Genomic DNA, 21,491 nt, shown 5'->3' on the forward strand with positions numbered 1-21,491 from the left:
TGAAAGCTTTCCTGTTCACTATTGACTGATATACTTTGTTCTACTGTTTTTATCGCATAGCTGGTTTTAAATTCAAAAGTACCTTTTTTATAGATATCTGTAATAGGAACTTTTGGAATATTCCAGTTATGAATTTGCTTTTCTATGTTTTCAATTATTATTTCCTCTTTATTGTTTATTCTAAGTGTACTGGATGATGATGATAATGTCCTATTAGATAGCGTCCTGATAAAAATTTCCATACTGGGTAACGGATGAGTACACGGGTCAATAGATTTATGTCACAACGCCTTCCAACGGCTCTCTTGGCCTAATTCGGCGATGGACTACTACGACCTTGGTCTCAACTCTCGGGCTTACCTCTAAAGGGAAAATTTTATAAAGTTCTTAACCTCTAGGATATTATTATCAACCTTCAGTTTACCACTGATAAAAACTCTATGGCTCTAATACCAATCAACTGACCAAGATCTATTTTTCAACAGCTATTAAATAAAAAATCTAACATATCCAAGGTAAATCAGTACAGTTACCAGGATGAATAAGGAAAAAGGAGAAATATCAAGCACAATCCAATTAGTATAGGTAATATCTCTAATTTTGCATATCAAACTTTATTTGCATATCAAAGAAGTACCAGCAGATTACAAGAAAGTACTTACATATTACATATACAGAAACTGGTGAAGAGCTTCCACTCCTCAGGACAGTAAGTTGGTAAACTATTAATATTACAGTCACACATAAACTCTCATTCACTCAATTTTTCCAAGTGGTTAATGATATACCACTTGATGTACAGTACTTTTGTAGAAGATAGAGAAAGAGACAGAAGAATAAGAGCAGAGAAAAACATGAGAGGAGGAGATAGAACTGAATAATTACTAAGATGTATTAATAAACATGGAGGGAAAAACAAGAAGGCTCAGAACTTATTAAAAGAAAATTGGGAGTTCTAAAGCAAGGATATGAGAACTATTAGAATGTTTAGAATATTACCCAAGATTAGAGTGGAGTTCCAGGGTTGAGAAAAGAAGTGCTCTAAGAATTTTGAACTTGGCCTTTTGAGCAGGAATATGAGCTATAGACGAAGATAGAAGAGAGTAGAGAGGTAGATAGAACAGAGCAGAGAGAAGACCCTTTCTTCCAGGGTTCCTGAACTTATGTCAGGCATCCTCCTTTTATAGGCCTCGGATTTCAAAGAGTTATTAACTCTCCTTTATAGGTCGGTGCCACCTAAAAGTTGAAACAGTATGCTGATTGATCAAAAAGTGACGGCATTGTATTTTGAATTGGCTAAAGGCTTGAATAGTATTTTGTCGGTAGAATCTCCAATCAGTAAAAGTTGGACAGTAGTCGTCGGTGGCTTTGTCGTATTAGCTAGTGGGTATCTGGGAATATCAAGTGGCTCCAAATTGTCGGTCAGCTAGGAACAACTGGCATCTGGTGGCAGGTGGCTTTAATAATTCTGATGGTGGCAGATAGCAACTGAGATTTGTCCATCTTTATTCATCGGGCTGGATATTTGAGTTTTATTGGGCTTTTTGTTCGGGCCATTATTGAGAAAATTCAATTGTTGGTTGCACCAGGCCGCAATCTTCATTCTCAGCAGCATAGTCTTCATCATTTTGCGACGAGGTTGACATTGCTTCTCCTTCTTCTTCGAACATCTGAAGCAACTGCCTTTTTAATTCTTCTTTTGTTGGTTTAAGGTTCTGCTTCTTCATATTATTAATATATTCAACAAAGCTATTTGGATTTTCTTCTGGCATCTGAGTTGGGACCTTTTTCAGGTTAATATTTTCTGAATCAATAAGCTTGTTTTCATAAACGTCCCACCATTTAATATACATTTTCTTTCCAAGTTTCGAGATGTATTCCCAATCATTAGTAAAATTATCGGATATTGCAAAAGTCCGTTTCATAATCCAGGGGATTTGATATAATGCCATAAAGTATAGATGGTGGTCTATTTGAGGGTCATTATTATTGAGTTCTGCAAACTTGGCTTGTGAAGTTTGGATCTTAACCGGATCCTCAAATCTGGAACCAGTTTCTAAACCAGTTATGAAATTTTTTCACTATTGGCAATTTCATTTGTATAAACCAGATGTGTGAATTATTACTATTTTGGAGGGAGAAAACCTTGTGCCAGGCATCGATATATTCAGAATATTTGTAGTATTTATTATTAAATTCTGGTGCCTATAACTTTATGCTTCTCATGAGATCTAAGCCCCATTCTTTATAGGATATCACTTTTCTTATCTGGAATTTTGAATAAGCAACTATATTTGTATTTCTTTGGCAAAAATGTACTAAAGTGATGGAACCTGTTTCTAGGAGAATTGCTTCGTACCATTCCCTTGTCTTATTACCATTGGAGGGATTCAAATTATTGATCAGATATAGATTGACTATGTTTACTGGATCCAAATTCCAGTGTTCATCTTCTATTGTAATATCAGTTAAAAAAGTAGTTTCTATAAACAGGGATTTCTCTGATGTTGGAGTTCTTACAGGACTGGGTGAGGGGATAAGTTCTTGAGCTTGTCGTTTTATGAGTTGGTTTGGAGTTCCTGGGTAATTTATTATAGGCTTTCCTAAAGATGGTAATGGAACAATGTCCATTTTTTCTTTTCCCTTATTAATATTAGTATTCATTATTATCCGCCTATCTCTGCTAGCCCTATCTCTGTCCCCCTTGCAAAAATTCACGAGTTAAGAAATCAGGAAGGAAGTTAGTATTTCCTTTTAGATGTTCAATATCAAAATCAAAGGAGGAAATGATTGCTTGCCATTTGGCAAAACTTTGTTTTGAAAATAAATTTTTTACATCTTTTAACAAGATGTCCTTTGCTGCGTTACAATCACTAAATTTCTTAACTCGTGAATTTTTGCAGGGGGACCGAGATAGGGCCAGCAGAGATACGCGGGTAATAATGAATACTAATATTAATAAGGGAAAAGAAAAAATGAACATTGTTCCATTACCATCTTCAGGAAAGCCTATAATAAATTACCCAGGAACTCCAAACCAACTCATAAAACAACAAGCTCAAGAACTTATCCCCTCACCCGGTCCGGTAGAACTCCTCCAACATCAGAGAAATCCCTGTTTATAAAAACTACTTTTTTAATTGATATTATAATAGAAGATGAACACTAGAATTTGGATCCAGTAAACATTGCCAATCTATATCTGATCAATAATTTGAATCCCTCCAATGGTAATAAGACAAGGGAATGGTACGAAGCAATTCTCCTATAAACAGATTCTATCACTTTGATACATTTTTACCAAAGAAATACAAATATAGTTTTATATATACTAAAAGATATTCATGAGCAATCCTATTTACTGAATCAGCTTTAAGGAGCCCTGACCCTTTTCCACTCACTCGAACACTCTACCCACCTACAGGTTTAATTCCTCCAAAAAATTTTGGTTTTCGAGATTTAAGCTCATTTGAATATGAAAGACGTTTCCCTGAAGAAATGTTCTTTCCCCAATTGCGAAAAAAGCTAAATACTTCAATACCTAGTTCATCACAAACCTCGAAACGTAAATCATCTATTACTTCACCACCTGTAACAGTTCACCCTCATCCTAGTCCTCAAATACTTAAAAAAGAAACCCAAATGTTTTAGTATTCTGATACTGAGTCAGATGTTGTAGCCTCCTCAGTCCCAACCCAGATATTAACTTCCTCTGAGCCCTTGAACAACATGAGTTCATTCTTAAAAAACCTGACCAAATAGCCTGAAGTAAACCTTCAAACTGAAACATTCCTCTAAAGAATTGTCTGACAACTCTGAAACATTTGAAGGTAAATCTTCTCCTTCTTCTTCAAATTCTAACAATTTGCTTATGATGAACCCTCCTGAACCACCTCAAGAACCAGACCCTTTTATGGAAGAAGAATTTAGACCTCCAGACCACCAAGAACCTTAAGAACCCCCCAACCCCAACCAATCCTAACTTATGCAGATTCATCTAAAGGATTTACTATTGATGACATTCCACCTTCAAGATGGAATGACAGATTCAGAGAAATTCAAGGATGGATGCATTCAGAAATGCTTAATCTTGAAAATACCTTAGCCAGTACCATTTCTAGAGTCATTGTAAGGCTAAGAGAACGCCTTTTTTATTGGTACATAAGTCTTGGAGAATACCGACAGACTCAGTTAGGAAATAGTCAGTCCATTATTGAGTTTCTTAATTATTTGGTATCTGAATTCTCAGGCCCTATTAAACATGAACAAATTGCTGCCCGAGAAGAATTTTTTCAGCTCAAATGTTGTTCATTCAAGAGACAAGATCTTGAAAAACATTTTTCAGAAATGAACAAAAGATACCATAAAATAGGAGGAATTGATGATATAAATTTGAAACAATTTTATCTTGAATCTATACCTCCTCCTACTCTTGGTAAAGAAGCAACAAAGATAATAGAAAATCAAGGACTTACTATTCAAAACACCAATTTTGGTGAATTATATCAGTTTGTTCTCCATGCTCTTGAAAGACTTTGCAATCAAGTTGAACTTGTGAAACAAATGGAAAAGAATAAGCATTTACTTGGAAAATCTTGCGATAAACCATATCTCAAGATTAAATGTGATGCAGAAAAACAGTGTTCATGTCTACCTGCCTCGAAAGGAAAAAAGAAGTTTGACCAAAAGAGAAAAAAAAACAGATTCAAATATCTTCGACGGTCAAGATTCGAAGACACAAAAAAGGAGATAGATCTATGTCTGTGGAACGAAAGGACATTTTGCAAACGAATAAAAAAAAGATAATACATCTTTTATCGCAGGTTTTAGAAGAAGAAATCGATGATGATTTATAGTTTATGTTTTCTCATGAGGATGAACAAAGCTCAGATGCATTGATATCCATTACTTATGTTGATGATTTTGAGCTCAATGAGATAAGCAACACTAGTATTCCATAGATATTGTCTCCATAGGATGAAATTTCAGACATAAACAGTTTACCCTTTCAGCCAACCCCAATAGCCCTTGTTCAGATACTCCAAGAATACTATTCCAAACCTTTGACTCTTCCTGCCTTCTTTGATACAGGAGCATCAGCTAGTATTTTGAAACTTGATTTACTACCAAAACAGTTTTGGGAAACATGCAACCTAACTTTTCGAGCTGCTAATGGAGAAAAATTTTCCATAACCCAAATTAGCAAAGCCCATTTTGATTAAACTGTTTCTTAAAGCAGTTATCCAACATAAACTCTTAGGATCCTATTTGCCAAACAAAGACCTTTTACTTGGATTTGATATTTTACATCAAGTAAAACTTCAATGGACTTCCAAAGGATTACATTATAGAAACCTAACCTTGCCCTGGATAGCCAGTATAGATCCTCCCTATACCTTAGAAATAGTCAAACAAAAAATAATATCAGACTGTTGTGCCAATTCCCATTCTGAGTTTCTCAAAAAATGTACAAATCCATTATGGAGAAATCAGAATTTTTATGTTAAACTGCCTTTTAAGAAAAATGTTGCTTATTCAAAATTCCGGATACGAAAAGTGATATCCTATAAAGAATGGGGCTTAGATCTCATGAGAAGCATAAAGTTATAGACGCCAAAATTTAATAATAAATACTACAAATATTCTGAATATATCGATGCCTGGCACAAGGTTTTCTCCCTCCAAAATAGTAATAATTCACACACCTGGTTTATACAAATGAAATTGCCAATAGTGGAAAAATTTCATATCTGGTTCCAGATCTGGGGATCCGGAACAGAAATCCTTTCTCCTAAGATCCAAACTTCTCAAGCCAAGTTTGTAGAATTCAATAATAATGAACCCTCAAATAGACCACCATCTATACTTTATGGCATTATATCAAATCCCCTGGATTATGAAATGGACTTTTGCAATATCCGATAATTTTACTAATAATTGAGAATACATCCCGAAACTTGGAAAGAAAATATATATTAAATGGTGGGACTTTTATGAAAACAAGCTTATTGATCCAAAAAATATTAAGCTGAAAAAGGTACCAACTCAGATGCCAGAATAAAATCCAAATAGCGTTGCTGAATATATTAATAATATGAAGAAGCAGAACCCTAAAGCAACAAAAGAAGAATTAAAAAGGCAGTTGCTTCAGATGTTCGAAGAAGAAGGAGAAGCAATGTCAACCTCGTCGCAAAATGATGAAGACTATGCTGCCGAGAATGAAGATTGCGGCCTGGTGCAATCAACAATTGAATTTTCTCATTAATGGCCCGAACAAAAAGCCCAATAAAACTCAAATATCCAGCCCGATGAATAAAGATAGACAGATCTCAGTTGTTGTCTGCCACCATCAGAATTATTAAAGCCACCTGCCACCAGATGCCAGTTGTTCCTAGCTGGCCGACAATTTGGAGCCACTTGATATTCCCAGATACCCACTAGCTAATACGACAAAGCCACCGACGACTACTGTCTAACTTTTACTGATTGGAGATTCTACCGACAAAATACTATTCAAGCCTTTAGCCAATTCAAAATACAAAGCCTTCACTTTTTGATCAATCAACATACTGTTTCAACTTTTAGGTGGCACCGACCTATAAAGGAGAGTTAATAACTCTTTGAAATCCGAGGCCTATAAAAGGAGGATGCTTGACATAAGTTCAAGAACCCCAGAGGAAAGAGTCTTCTCTCTGCTCTATTCTATCTACCTCTCTACTCTCTTCTATCTTCGTCTTTAGCTCATATTCCTGCTCAAAAGGCCAAGTTCAAAATTCTTAGAGCACTTCTTTTCTCAACCCTAGAACTCCACTCTAATCTCGGGTAATATTCTAAACATTCTAATAGTTCTCATATCCTTGCTTTAGAACTCTCAATTTTCTTTTAATAAGTTCGAGCCTTCTTGTTTTTCCCGCCATGTTTATTAGTACATCTTAGTAATTATTCAGTTCTATCTCCTCTCCTGTTTTTCTCTGCTCTTATTCTTCTGTCTCTTTCTCTATCTTCTACAAAAGTATTGTATATCCAGTGGTATATCATTAACCACTTGGAAAAATTGAGTGAATGAGAGTTTATGTGTGACTGTAATATTAATAGTTTACCAACTTACTGTCCTGAGGAGTGGAAGCTCTTCATCAGTTTCTGTATATGTAATATGTAAGTTCTTTCTAATTTCTGCAAGTTCTTTCTTGTAATCTGCTGGTACTTCTTTGATATGCTAAAACAGTTTGTATTCGGTATCAAAATTAGAGATATTACTAATACTAATTAGATTGTGCTTGATATTTCTCCTTTTTCCTTATTCATCCTGATAACTGTACTGATTTACCTTGGATATGTTAGATTTCTGATTTAATAGCTGTTGAAAAATAGATCTTGGTCAGTTGATTGGAATCAGAGCCATAGAGTTTTATCAGTGGTAAACTGAAGGTTGATAATAATATCCTAGAGGTTAACAACTTAATAAAATTTTCCCTTTAGAGGTAAGCCCGAGAGTTGAGACCAAGGTCGAAGTAGTCCATCGTCGAATTAGGCCAGGAGAGCCGTTGGAAGGCATTGTGAGATAAATCTATTGACCCGTGTACTCATCCGTTACCCGATATGGAAAATTTTATCATGACGCTATCCAATAGGACATTATCATCATCATCCAGTACACTTAGAATAAACAATAAAGAGGAAATAATAATTGAAAACATAAAAAAGCAAATTCATAACTGGAATATTTCAAAAGTTCCTATTACAGATATCTATAAAAGGGTACATTTGAATTTAAGACCAGCTATGCGATAAAAACAGTAGAACAAATTATATCAGTCAATAGTGAACAGGAAAGCTTTCAGCTGTTATCATGTAAATGATTCAAACCCATAAAAATAAGGAATATAAATACGTACATATAGGTCTTATACAGATAGCTGTTAAACCACTAACTAGATTAGTACTACATAACTCTATATTACTATGTCTTAGAGATAGTAGGCATAATAAGTTTTTTGATTCCCTATTAGAAGTAGTAGAGTCTAGCTTATGTAGTAGTCCTGTTTATTTTAATTGTTTTCCCAACTATTCGGTCTCATTAATGGACCCCAATCTTCTTAAAGTCCTTACTCTAAACCTAAAACACAAGGGTTCGATATGAATCCCGGTTCCCAAAATATTGCTCTAATCTACAGAATATATTATAAAGTCATGAACACATTAAGTCCAAATGGATACCGGGGGACAGACAATATTTTTTCAAACAAATATAGAAAAATCAAACACTGTCATCCCTAAATCAATAAATTGATCTCAAGTAATACTCCCAAAAAATTGGTCTATTCATAATGAGAACCAACAGTATAGAACCCCTATTAATAATGAGCCGGATCAAATAATGAATATCCAGATAGAAATAATGAAATCAAATTCAGTTCTAGCCGAAGGGCAAGATTGAATTTTTCGGAAGATATAATAAGACCTCTAAAAAGAATGCCTGCACCTTGCAGATATTTTACTTCATCAATACAGGATAAGCCCTTAATACAAGGGTTAACAAGAACAATGAGTAACATTAATATACCCGTATACAAGGCTTATGATCCTAGTCCATCAGGGAGTGAACCAACATTTTTTGACCTTGACTTTAATATCCTGACTCTCCAGAAAGAAGAAAAGTTCAAGGTAGACCTAGAATTAATAAAAAATGATTGTCTTTCTGAAACTAATAAAGGAATAAGAGAATGGTATCTAGCAGAGTTCTCAAAAGAATTGTTAGACGCCTTTCATAAAAGATACAATAAATTTATAAAAAGGAATAAACAAAATATAGGATTCTTTGACTGGTTAAAATGAACTCTTGAAGAAAAAGATATTCCTATTCCCAATTTTGAATTGAATACATTAGAAAATCAATATCAAACCTTCTATACAACAGAAGGAGAAGAAATACTAAGTATACATCCTCCGGAAAGAAGCCTTCAAATAAAAGGTATGTTAAAAGATAAACCAGAAACGAAAGCCTCTCCCTATAAGTTGGTTCCTAATGAGCATAGCCATAAAATAGAGATGATCCCACACATCAAAGAGCAAAACAATTATACCAACCTTTGTCTACAGTCTATCGGTAAACAAACTACTAGGATTTAAAATATAATAGGAAAACCTCAAGGTGAAGTTAATAAAAAACAAGATAAAAGCAAGGCAGTATTATTCAAACCCCTTCCAGAGATAAATGAAGAAAGATTCAGCCTAGAAGGGATAAAGAAAAAGGAAGAAAATAAAGAATTGGTTGATGAACTAGTAAAGAAACTATCCTGATTAAGCATAAAAGATAAAAAGGGGAAAGGGGTAATAGTTGAATCAGAAGCTATGGTACTTCAAGAAGACTCATTAAATAATGATGAGATATTCAAAATAGAGGAAGCGTTCAAAAAAGCTCATTCAAATATTAATAGGATAGATTATGGAAGGAAAAGGAGGCCTACTGCCCAATCAAGGATGTACCATACTAGACCGACCCCAATAGATATACAGTTCGAAGAGGATTTAATTTCAAGTACTGTATCCTACTCGAGTAGAACAATTGTAAATTGGAATATCGATGGTATGTCTAACCATCAAATACTTGATACCATGAAGCATATGACCATGTATGCCATGGCTTGTAAAGTAGCTGGTAATCATGACCAAGAAGTAGCCAAAGCTATTGTCTGTGGATTTACAGGATGGTTAAGAGGATAGTGGGATTTTCACGAGTGAAACCACTAAACAACAAATATTAAACACTACAAGACAATGGACTGTAAAAAATGAATACAATCAAGAGATACCTCATAGAGAAAGCGATGCAGTTAATACACTCATCTATACAATAACCTTACACTTTGTAGGAAGTACTTCGTTATTAGATGCTAGATCGGAAGACCTATTATCTAATTTAAGATGTCCGACATTATCTCACTACAAATGGTATAAAGACATGTTCTGTTCTCACCTTCTGTTCCGGAAAGACAGTAGTGCAGACCATTGGAAGGAAAAATTTATAGCAAATTTACCTTATCTGTTTGCTGAAAATGTGAAAAATAGATTGAAGAATAAGAAAGGAGGAATAATCCCATACTCCCTTTATACTCTAGGAGAACTATCTGCAGAGATCTGTGCAGAAGGTCTTGCCCTGTGTACTGATTTGAAGTTAAAAATGCAACTCGATAAACAAAGAATGATGGGCAAGAAAGAATTAGGAAATTTTTGCAAACAATTTGGTTATAATACTGCACCTTCATCAGATAAATTTTATAAAAGAAAAAACAAAAAATCTAGTCAAAAGAAGATTAAAGACAAGTTTACTATAAAGTTTTTTCCCAAAACCCAATCTCAAAGATTTCTAGGATGTCTAAACTATATTTCGGATTTTTATGAAAATAGCCATGGGTGTTAAACCATTATTTGAAAGGTTAAAAAAGAATCCACCCAAATGGACTGATGAGCATACTATATATATATATATATATATATATATATATATATATATATGGTTCGATTTGATTGGTTCAATTTGATGGGCACAACCTCATTCATATTTTAATTTTAATTTTAATTTTAATTTTTTTTCTTCAAATCCAAATCATATAAAATTTTAGGCGTCTATTCTTCTCATTGATCAGCACTGGAAAGACTTAACTTTATTATATAATGAAATTAAGAATAATGGACATCTTGTTTCAGCAAGGAAGATCAAGCTTTTCTAGGTAAGTATCACTTTCCTAGGAAATAAAATTGATCAAGGTACCACTTTTCCAATAGAAAGAGCCATTACTTTTGCTGATAAATTTCCTGATAAAATAACTGATAAAAATTAACTTCAAAGATTTTTAGGATTCTTTAATTATGTCTCAAGCTATTATCATAATTTAGCTCAAGATAGAAAATTACTCACACTAAGATTAAGAAAAAATACTCCTGAATGGATTGACCAAATGACTAAAGCAGTCCAACAAATTAAACAAAGGGTTAAAACGCTTCCTTGTCTTGCTATCCCAAGTCCATCTGCCTTCAAAATCATTGAAACAGATGCCTCTGAGGTATATTGAAGCAAAAAATTAAAGACAGAACAATTAGTTCTATTTATTTCAAAAAACTGGAATATTTATTCATTACTACGAGTTAATCCGCTTGCACTAACAAGAATTTTGTTTATTATCATGACAACAAAGGATACAATACCTATTAATCCTGGCTAAGGAATCTCTCAATCCAAATAATTATGAAAAATTAATCATAATCATCCAGAAACGTTCTCATAGGGACCTCTATGAGAACATTGAAAAAATCATTAACAAATTATCCAAGTATAAGTGGAAGTAGGTACAAAGACTAGAGCAAATTTCCAAGCTGAAAAAACAATCAAAATGGACACCTTCAAGTGAGAGTAGGTACAAAGACTAGAGCAAATTTTCAAGCTGAAAAAAAAGTCAAAATTGACACCTTGTACAAATCACTCGCTTAAAACCAAGCCAAGTGAATATGTTACAGTCCTTTAAATAACAATTACAACCATTTCTAGCCTTGTAAAACTACTGTAAATAAACTCAAATACCAACCCCTTATGAGGCAATTACATATAAAGCAAGACTAGCTTATGAATTACACTTTCATAGCACAAATTACATAAAACTATGTCCCAAACCTTAAATACAACATACAACTGCTCCAAACAAAATCCCAGGGGAAGCCATGTGTCGAATCCCTTGTGCCGGGGTCACGTAATCGGGCCCTATAAGGACTTAATTTTGTCCTTTAGGATTGTGTAAAAGTGGTTCAATCCTACAAGAGTGTCTAATCCAAATTGGAAGTAATTACACACCTTAAAATCACTTCTTAAGATCTCAACACATTGATATTATCATCCAAAACAGTATGTAAAAGGTTTGAATCAAATTGGATCAAAATCAAGAGAGTTATGGCCAAACTACAACGGTGGTCCCTCGGACCACCCAAGCAAACTTGTATGAAAAGTTTATGAACCCCCATAAGTAAAAATGTGATGAAAACTTATGAAAATTTAGTGATGCATTGAGACTAAGATATTTGATAGATTTGAAGCAAAATAATCAAAAGATACTATGCATGATCATGGATTCTCATGCAACTCATAAAGGACCACTATGAATAAGTATGATGAAAAAGATAATCAAATGAGGATTCGAAGATCAATAAAACTTCTATAAATTCAAACCTTCAGCAACTATAGATGTTAAGAACATGTTTTTTACTAAGAGCCCCGACTACGGGGGGACTCTCGGATTTAAACCATATTGTTCTCCAACTTTATAGCGATACAAATGTTAACTTTTATCAAAAAAATAAACTTACGAGAGGAAAAAGTTCAATGGAGTTTACCTTGATGAATGCATACTATGGACTCAAACATAAGAAAGGAGGACCACCATCAAGATCACCAAATTCATCAATGGAACTCTAAAAGCTTTTGTGAAAAACATAAGGTCTCTCTCTCTTCAATTTTCTCTCACAAAGCTCTAAAAAAAAAGGGGGGTGGGGGGGGGGCATGAATTTTCCAAATTGGTTCAAGTGTTGAGTTAGTTAGGGTTTGAGATCTTATGATGTGCTTTTATAACATGGGTGCATTGTTCAAAAAAACAGACCGCCCAGCGCCTAGGCCTAGGCGGTAAAATTGGGTGGTCCGTCCCTGGGGGGCCGCCTAGGCGGTACGGAACCCACCTAGCGCCCAACATTGGGCAGCCGCCCAGGGCCTGTGCCCCTCCTAGAGGCAAAAAAAATGATTTTTTTTTTTTCGTTTTGTTTTTTGAAATATTTAAAGGTTAGGAATGATGGCTTTTAGGTTCATTTGAACCCGAAACCCACAAGAAGTCCCTTTAGACTAAAAAAAACTCAAAAAAACTACATTTCATTAGATCGATCATCGAATCATCGAAGTGTTTCTCAAAGTTTGGAGTTCAAGCAACCAAAGTAAGTGCAATTTTTAGATTGCTTGCTTTATTTTGAGATTCTTCTTCATGAGTAAGTCAGAGTGGAGATCCGGGTTGGAAATATAGATATAACCCGAATCCAAATGACAAAAATTGTGTTAGATGTAATTTTTGTGAAAAAGATACAAAAGGAGGCATAAACCAGTTTAAGAAACATCTTGTCAGTATTAAGGGGGATGTTGCCCCTTGTAAAAATATTCCTGAAGCTGTCAGAGAGGAAATTAAGCAACTTTTAAGTTGTGTTAAACAAAAACAAGAAAAAAATCCTTGTCATAGATCTATTTTTTCTACTTCTAAAAAAAGTCATCCGGGTTGGAAGTATGGATATAACCCAAAACTAAATGATAAAAATTGTATAAGGTGTAATTTTTGTGAAAAATATACCAATGGGGGTATTAGCCGATTCAAAAAACACCTTACTAGTGTTAGAGGTAATGTTGTTTCTTGTACAAAGGTTCCTAAAGCAGTTCGAGATGATATTAGACATCTTTTGAATTTTGAAGAACTAAAAAGGATGAAAATATTAAGCCTTGTTCTATGGAAGTATCTTCTCCAGCTTTTAGTCGTCGGAGTGGTGATCCAGGTTGGAAGTATGGTTATATCCCGAATCCAAGTGATAAAAATCGTATTAAATGTAATTATTGTGGAAAGGATACTAATGGGGGCATTTATCGGTTTAAAAAACACCTTGCCGGTATTACTGGGGATGTTGCCCTATGTAAAAATGTTCTTGAGGCTACCAAGGAGGAAATTATACAATATTTGAGTTCAGAGAAGCACAAAAAGAAGGTTACAGTAGCCAAGACTCCTAGGCCCTCATCTGCACAGACTACACATACTAGTAAGAGGAAGGTAGAAGAAGAGGAGGAGGAAGAGGCAGATTAAGAAGAAACAGAGGAGGACAAGCGTTATATTGAAGAGGGAGATGACTCTGATGATGATGGCCTGGACACTAATGCATATGATGAGGCTTGCGCTATTGATATTCCTTCTGATGATGATGATTGAAGACTCTTGCCTCTTGGTATTGAGTGTTGAGTGTTGAGTCTGTTGACTGTTGTGTAACTTGTGTTGGGTGTTCACTTTTATATCCCTTGTGTATGGTTTTACAGTTTACTATTTTAACAATATGGATTATCAAAATTCTCTTCTTGACTTCTATTTTTCTTTTTTCTTTTTTTTCAAGTTGGATTGTTGGAATATGATATATTGGGATTTTTTCTTTTTTGTCAATTGGGCAGCTACCCAGGTTTTGGGCATCCGCCTAGGCGCTAGGCGGCCTGGACCCCCCAGACCGCTTAGGATCCGCGTAGCGCTTTTTGATACACTGCATGGGTGTAACCTTGAATTCAATGAACACCATGCACAAATCCAAAGGCACATGGGAGGCTAATATACTTAGCCACCCATCCCCTTCCAACCACTAGGATGAAGAGATGGGACTAACCCTAAGTTATCATTCACACTAACCCCAAGTTATGCCACTTTACCACTTTGTCTTTGACCCATGTTTTTATTCCAATTGAATCCAATATGCTCTTACAAAAACACCCTTAGTTTTTTTTAAATAATGTATTAGAGCAGAGAACTACCAAGGATAATGAGCAAAGAAGTAATTGGCAAAGCTCACACATGTGAAGAGATTCTACCTTATACATCTAAAATTTCAAACCAATCTATTCAAAGATAATGTCACCTTTACACGTGTGTGAAGATATTTTTCAACTCAAATTTGAAAATCAATTTTCTCTTTAATATTATTAAATAATTGAATTAAACTTCACACATGCCATGTATGGCCTATGTGTGAGTTAATTAAAATATGTGATAAAAAAGGGCCCTTTAGTTATAACACTATATAATAAAATATAACAATATATAACAAGACACCATAACACAACCCCTTATAAAACAAACAATCAAATGTCAAATTGTTGCCCCTGCCTAGGGATCAACGCCCAGCTGGGTAGTGGGGTACCACGTGGCAGCCCTATGCCCACTCAGATGCCACGTGGCACTACCAGATCTGGACTAAAGTAGAATTTGAGCCAAACAACTTGAAAAACCTCATTTTTGAGCAAATAAAAATTCTGAAAAATTCTTTAAAAATCACAATAAACATTTAAAGTATATGCGAGCAATTATTAGGTTTTTAATTACAAAATCGGACAAAAGGTATAGTGAGATCTCAGGCTTATAATTTTAGGTATCAGAGTACTCCATTGGGCTAGTCCGAATGATGTTCTGCCGAGTCTCAGATTGACCCAATGGACCTATGTTCCACGGTCTAAAGCAGAAACACATATTGGCCGCATCAAAGCCGTTGAGCTCGAACTATGATCATCCGACTCTCAATGGATTACAGGTGTGTACCCCTATGGGACATGATCTAACTCAATTATAGGGTCCTCTCAAAGCACATGTGCACCAGCTCTTCCAAATTCGGATAATGCATTTGGAAGAGTGGCTCATCATATGAAACAAAGATGCACATGTCATGGAATGATCTCGTGTTAGGATACAGACTTATGTCCAATAAGTCTTGACCATTCTATACAGGGCGAATACTCAATAAGTACTCGGACTCTATTTTTATCATTTGGATTCTCCAAGCCCTGATCAATCGCAGCTAAACATGAGGCTAACCTATAAAATCCTGGCTAGGAGGTGACCCTTACACCTCTTTGAGAAATTGCTTTCTCAACACGTGAACTCTCAATGCTTAATGCGTACTCGGGGTAAAAAAATCTGGGCCCCATTTCGCAAGGCGCTCAGATTTCAATCTCTCAATCACTCCCACTAAATGAGAGACTACTGGAATTTAGGCCTTGAAAGGCCATATTTCCAACATGAGGATATCTCCTTGCTTGGAAAAATAAAAAGACTTACTAAGGACTTGGCCGATATTATTCTCACAGATGAATTTGGAAAAGGTCAAGACTAATGTTATGCTAACAATATTTTGTGCACAAGAATCTTTCGACCATCTTGCAGATTCTCTAGGATGGCCCTAGGAAGAGAATAAAAAAAGCTAAAAGAAAACAGGAGAAAGAGATAAACAAAACTATTTCTAAATCATGACAGGTATAGTAACTATTTCTAAACAAAACTATTTAAAAAGCATGACAGGTGGCTTCGGGAATCGTCCTAGAGCAAGTGGCTGGTGAGGTGCATAGTTATCCTTAAGGATCTTCTTTCTTTTTGAACAGGTGGCATGACAGGTAGCTCTAACATCTTCAAAACGGATTTTTTAAGTGGTATGGGAATCTTCGAGTAGTGGCATAGTTCTTCACCAAATGGTAGGGCAGTACCTTCATGGCTTTTATTTTTTATTTTTTAAACAGGTGTGATAAGTGGTAGCATCCTTTCTAACAGAAAGCTTGAATAGGTGGCAGGGTAGGCTGAGATCAGATAATCTTTTGCTGAAGTCATCTGGCTGAGAAATATCTCAGCTTCTATTCTTTAAGAGTAATTAAGGCTGATAAGCTTTTTTAGGGCTGATAAGCAATTTTTTCATACATAAGCCTGAGTCCAGTCGTCACCCTGACTCCAGTGTTCAGAGCTGGACACCTTGTCTTCCGTTTCTGGGTCCTCCATGTCTTCATCAAGATCTATATTGCTCAATATTGTGCTTCTCATACCATCTTCCTTCTATTATTTTGGCCAAAATAGGAGGATCTGTTTCATTATCAATTTCAAACTTCCATTTGATTATCCGTGAGATATGTTTCTTCATTATAAAATCAGCCATTGACTTATCATCCACTTTCACATAAAAGTGATCTAAGAGTCTTCTTGGTAAAATTTCTCATTTCACCCCAAATGTTTCCACCAAATTGAGAACCAATTCGGGAAAGATTCTTGGGCGCAACTTTCACAACTCCAAATCATCTATGTGTGGGTATAACCCCAATTTTGGTAATATAAGACAGTATTCCAGGCATCCATATAATCAAAATAATTCATTTTTAAATATGCTGAAAAAAATAATCTATTAGAATTTTCTCCTTCTATAAGATCTTTCCAGAAATACATTGGGTGTAACTGGCATTAAACTCTTCGGGCGATAATATTTTTATTATTCAGAGCTTTGAATAAGCAATTTCTGTCATAGATCTGTATTCATGCTTTATAGAAGCACTATTAGTTTGAATCAGAATTTTCTCATAATATTCTCCATCTTTTTTAAAGGTTTTGACTGGAAAATAAGCCTTTCGTCCCATGTATTTTTTGGCAAGTTCAATAGGGGTTATTGACGGATCTTTGCCTTCGACTGTTAAGACTTTTTGAAGAGAGTTATTTTCTGGTCATGAGAGGAATGTCCCATGGTTGCTCGCTTATCAGCATATTCTGTAGCCTTTCCCTTAGGGTTGATCCAAGCCAATTATGCAAGAATTCACGAGTTAGATTTGTAAGTAGTGATTTTGCGAATTATTTTTTAATATTTTTAATTAGGTGCGACTTGATGAGAAGAATAAACGTCTAAAATTTCAAGTGATTTGGATTTGTAAAATAAGAAATAAAAATTCAAATACGAAATGAGGTTATAACCATCAGATTGGCCCAGATTGATTCAATCTGGGCCGTTGGCTGACACTGTAATAGCTGTGAAATGTCACTAGACGGGTTGCTATCCTGAATTATCTTTATTAGTTTATTATGATATATGTTTATAAATGAGGTTATTTTATGTTCATTGCAATGAGTTAGTTTCTCTTCCTCGCTTGTTTTTTTGCACTCTCTTCCATCTACTTCTTACATATGTCAAACTCTTATCCCCTCTTTGTCATCTCTTTATATCACCATGCAATTTTTTGTAAGTTTGAAATCAAAATTTTGTTTTACTTATAATTTTTCGCTATATCCAACATTTTAGAATTAACAAACTAATGGCCCTTGGCTGGTTTAAATTTTAGTAGGTTTCTCCTTTTCTCTCTTCAATTAGAGCACTGCCTCCTTCACTTAGCACTAACATGCTCATCTGCATCTGTTAGAATTAACAAACTGATGATCCTGTTGGTCTAAATTTTAGAGTAGGGGTTTCTTAAGTTTCTGGTACTCCAATGAAATTATATTTATGCATGCTTTGTCAACATCTTGTATATCTTTTGGTTCAACATCAGCCCAACTTCCATAGGTTTCTTTCCTGATATTTTCAGTTTTAATATTAGAGACACCAGTATCCTCATCATCATGCTTCTCAATTCCAAGATTGACATCTCATTTGTTTATGTTTACAATTAGAGCATGTTTGTTTGGGGGAAGGATTGTCTCCAGAAGACAAACTTTCTCCATTACTTTAGCATGGAAGTGCTAAAGTACATCCTACACACGAGTTCTTCCTCCAAAATGGTAACAATTTTCGACGGGGTGCGCAATCCCTACCTTTCTTCCTTGTCACTCAACTTTTTTTCCCTGCCATATGAGAGCTAAAACCAGGTACCCCGATCTTTCTCCCTCGCCAGGTGAGAACTAAAACCAGGTACCCCAACCTTTCTTCCTCGCCAGGTGAGAGCTAAAACCAGGTACCTCCCCTCCTCTTTTCTCTCTATCTCTCCCGTGTTCTCTCTGTCTGCTCTCTCTCTCTCTTCTCATTTCTCCCTCTCTCTCCATCTTGGTTATCTCTCCTCTCTCCCCTATTCTCTATGCGCTCTTTCCCTTTGTCTCTCCCTCTCTCTCTATCTCGGTTATCTCTTTTCTCTCTCCCTTGTTCTCTCTGCACTCTCTATCTCTTTACCTCTCTCCCTCTCTCTCTATCTCTGTTTTTTCTTCTTTTTCATCTGCTCTCCTCTCCCTCTCCCCTGTTCTCCCTCACAGAGACCTAAGGGAGAAAGATCTAGAGAGAAAAAGTGAGAGAGAGAGGGGGTTTGGCCTCATAAAGGGTATTCACATTGTGGGCTTCTTGATTGCATGATCTGATAGCAGGGACAGAGATGTTTACATTTAGGGTTGAATGGAGTTGCATAAAGAGGAGATGATCTTCTTTTGTGAGGTGAAGAGGTGGTGAAAGAGAGAGAGAATGATGAGAGAGGGGGTTTGGCCTCATAAAGGGTATTCACATTGTGGGCTTCTTGATTGCATGATCTGATAGCAGGGACAGAGATGTTTACATTTAGGGTTGAATGGAGTTGCATAAAGAGGAGATGATCTTCTTTTGTGAGGTGAAGAGGTGGTGAAAGAGAGAGAGAATGATGCATTTAGTGGCCCACATAGGTTGGCCTCAGCAGCGGTATGAAGAAGGTTGTTGCATGGTTGCAGGATAACTTCCCCTCTCATTTATCTCTATTATGTAGCTTTTTTCTCCCTCTTTGCCTTCTTTTTTTCTATCCTTTTTAAGTGCTATGAATGCGGAAGGATGGGAATGTGGGTCGATGGTTTTGATCATCGCTTTACTCTCATGTTGTCATAGCTGATGCTGACTTTGTTGTATTCTTCTCATCTATCATGGAAGGCAATTACTTGGCATTGAGAACATTGCCCTGAATCTGTTGCTACTACGGGTTTAGAAGGCATTTTCTTGTGTTTATTCATTTGTTCCTGTTGGTTGTTTTCATATGATCTTTCCATCTCTATTTCACTCCATTCTTGCTCTTCTTCCTTAATGTTGATGGTTTTGATTTGGTTTGAGAGAAATTATGTGGGGTCTTCCTTTTGAGATGCTATAATTTAACATCATTATATGATGGGAAAATCCCTCATGAGCTTTCATCATCTAGTCTTACATGGACAATATGTTGCTTATATTTAGTGATCTAATGCTACAAGAACAGTATGGTGATGGCTTGTCAATTTCTAGATCATTAATGTGCCATCGTTTTGAAATGGGTATGTATCTAATGCAAATATTTTATATCCTCCTCTCAATATTTTAAGATATGAAAGGTAAACACTCCTTTGCCTACCTGTTGTTTCCTGAAGCTATTGTCTCTATTGGATTGTGATTCATTTTATATCTGAATAAGAACCCAAGACCTTTCTATGACCTTTCTGAATCAACTAAATGAAGTGTTCCATTGTGGTTACTATTGAATTGTGCTCACTAAGTGCATTTATTTTCTCCTGGATTTCCTTTTATTAGGAGGCGATTTGGCCTCTGATGTTTTTCTTATTGCCATATTGTAAATGTCTTGTCCTAAAATAAGTTAACGTATTAAATGTATGAGATCACTGTTTTATGTACTATTTTCATGAATAATGTTGTCTTTTTTAAAAAAATAATTTTCATCACCAATACCAATGAGGAGGTCACAGTTAGACCCAAGATCCACCTAACAATGCATAACTTCAATCTCCTATCACAATTGTCATTAATATCTGTGAAGTGCACACACAATGCAACAACATTAAGGAGAACCGTAGTTCCACAAAGTTTAAGGTTTCAGACAAGTGCCACAAAGCTATGGTTTATTCATAGATATAATCTTGCTGGGTCTTCAGGGTAGTTTGAGTGAATGATCAAATTTTCAAAAAATCTTCCAAATTTTTTATGGCTAAATAATGCAATATGATTTGCCATAAAAAAGAAAAAGTTGATTCATATATAAAAGTGGAGAAATGTTATTTCTCCTTCGTAAACAGGTATAACAGATCCATAAGGAAGCCAGATCCTACTAGATGCCCTGACCAGCCATTCCATTATAGATTAAATAAATTTTTATTGGGTATTTAGTTGATATTATCAACATGGAAGAATTTCAAATGTATTGTGGATTTGAAACCTTATTGAGCTAAACCAAAATCTGCCTCATCTACATGGATTGCAACACCACCCATAAGGATAATATAAGTTAAATTTATTTTATTTTTTTGAATGAATGTTACCTCACCCACAAGGATAGTGTTCTATCAAGAAAACTGGCTGAATTGCACAAGTATTTCTTTTTCACATGAAATCAAAGTTTTCAACTAGAAATAAGGGTTAACAACTTTCCGAATATAGCATCTAGCTCAAATGTATCTAATCAAACAAATCCAAGTTTCCATCTCCCCCTTCCTCCCCTGATCACCTTCATACTCTTACATTTCTCATCCCTTTCATCTTCCAAGGAATATACCCTAAAAAAATTGGAAAGAATGGAAATGGAACTAAATTCATCTGAATGAGACGCAAAGTAGAATAAAGAGAAAAACACCATTGACCTCGACAGTGGATTTCACTCATGGCTCTCTTTCAGTCAGCAGACTACCATTTCCAATTGCCACTTAACAGTAAGCATGCTGACAACATTCAATGGTGATCTAGTCTTTACAGAAGTTCACGTTATACTGTGTATCAACTTTTTTCCTTTGCTTTTCTCGCAAAGGGAAATTTTGTCCAATTTTTTCCCTTCATCCTCCAAAGTCGTTAGTTTGTGCCATACTAGTAGTTAGATTTTTTTTAGGTGTATGATGTGGTTACTAGAGTTCAACAACATAGATTTTCAAAAACTATCATTGATAGGGCGTGGATCAAAGTGCAATTGATCTTAAAGGGTTTTTCCCTCTGTCTCTCAGATCTAATGT

The 21,491-nt window shown here is 35.4% G+C and overlaps 1 long non-coding RNA gene across 4 annotated transcripts in view; it reads left to right on the top strand.

Annotated features, from left to right (window-relative positions):
- LOC110007626 (uncharacterized) overlaps window positions 1–19,463 on the top strand; it is a 104,105-nt gene extending 84,642 nt beyond the window's left edge. For all 4 annotated transcript variants that reach the window (XR_016056800.1, XR_016056799.1, XR_016056801.1 and 1 more), the window contains one exon: window positions 18,455–19,463. This is a non-coding gene — a long non-coding RNA (uncharacterized LOC110007626). The remainder of the gene's footprint in view (window positions 1–18,454) is intronic.
- Window positions 19,464–21,491: the final 2,028 nt, after the last annotated feature.

This window comes from Amborella trichopoda, chromosome 6 (genome assembly GCF_054954075.1).
Source record: "Amborella trichopoda isolate Santa Cruz 75 chromosome 6, AtrichopodaSantaCruz75HAP2 v2.0, whole genome shotgun sequence".
In the NCBI taxonomy this organism is placed as follows: domain Eukaryota; kingdom Viridiplantae; phylum Streptophyta; class Magnoliopsida; order Amborellales; family Amborellaceae; genus Amborella; species Amborella trichopoda.